The following is a 1,449-nucleotide window of genomic DNA, read 5'->3' on the forward strand; positions in this document are numbered from 1 at the left end:
ACTGTCTGTAATTTTGTCCGGGCTGCATTCCATACTAACCACGACATATGAACCAGGGAGAAGAGGTAAGGTGGCAAGAACTTTTCGGTGAAAATTTCAAGAAATGTTTATTCCATTGTAGTTATTATGTATTTGCTGGGGAAGCTGCAAGTGTTTGGTGTTAACACAAATATATACAATCACTCCATAATAATACCAACAACAAATCTGATATCGTAAAATGTTGTAAAACGCTTAGGCCTACGTATCGCACCAGCGGCAGCTTCCGTAACCGCCGCTCTTTCTTTCATTCATAAAGCTATCGAGTGACATAAACCACCTTGAATATGATCTGACTTTGACTTTGGGCTTCCGTAGAACGAACATATGCCAGCACTTAACAGACACAGGAATAGCCTCGACCTCATTTTGGAGAACAAATTCTTAGGGCTCTCGTGCTCACGGAAGAACCTCAATTATTTGGCCGTCGGTTTCCCGCCTGCCGTTGCCATAATAATCCACAAACGTTGGTGTCATCTTTTTATAAGATGAGGTGTGGTTATTATATACGACCGCTGGCTAGGTGGGGGTCATTATCACCCATCACAACGTCACACCACACAGGCACACACACACACACACACACCAAACACATACACACACGCACACACCGCGCTATTACCTGCTGAGTGCGGTATCCTGTATCCTGGAGGTAAGCCGGTGTGTTGGGTTTAAAGGTCCACAAAGTAGTCCCCCAGGTAAGGTCACTCTATTCCCCGACTGTCACCGACTGAGCTCTCCTAGGGCCCGGAGAGAGTGAAACCCTATCGTTGGGACTGCCACAGCGTTAGGGACAGAGTGCTGCCAACTGGGGTGGGGTTGGGGGTGGGGGTGGGGGTGGGGGTGGGGGTGGGGGTGGGGGTGGGGGGATGGGTGGGGTGGTGTGGGAGTCGGTGGTCGGTTGGGGGGAGGTGGGTGGTTGTGCACCCACACACTCAAGCATACACACCCACACTGTGCACACACATACAAGCACACACACACACAAGCACACACACACACACACACGCACACACACACACACACACACACGCACACACACGCACACACACACACACACACACGCGCACACACACACACACACACACACACACACACACACACACACACAAGGGTGGCTGGTCTCCTCCCGGTAAGGAGGTGCGGGAGTGTGGGTGGGGGTTGACGGGGTTGCGTCGAAGGTAGAAGGGGTGGGGGTGGTTCAGAGTTCAGGGGTGGGTGGGTTAGTATGACCGACGCCTCTGCTATCTATAGGTCCAGGGACGTAGCCGGTGAGACGGAGCGCGAGTACCTGAGGCCCTGATCTGCTCCCCCACACATGACGCACGGCCGGTTGCCCTGGCAACCCACACCTGTCTGCAAGGTAGACTGAATTACGGTGATGGAAGACCTTTTAAAAAATGAAGCGAA

At 52.1% G+C, this 1,449-nt stretch overlaps 1 protein-coding gene across 1 annotated transcript in view; it reads right to left on the bottom strand.

Moving 5' to 3' along the window:
* The window catches only part of LOC132446790 (myozenin-2-like), a 9,662-nt gene extending 8,814 nt beyond the window's left edge, over window positions 1-848 (bottom strand). The window contains exon 1 of the mRNA XM_060037249.1: window positions 662-848. The gene's annotated coding sequence lies outside the window, so the exon portion shown is untranslated. The remainder of the gene's footprint in view (window positions 1-661) is intronic.
* Window positions 849-1,449: the final 601 nt, after the last annotated feature.

This window comes from Gadus macrocephalus, chromosome 18 (assembly GCF_031168955.1).
Source record: "Gadus macrocephalus chromosome 18, ASM3116895v1".
NCBI lineage: Eukaryota > Metazoa > Chordata > Actinopteri > Gadiformes > Gadidae > Gadus > Gadus macrocephalus.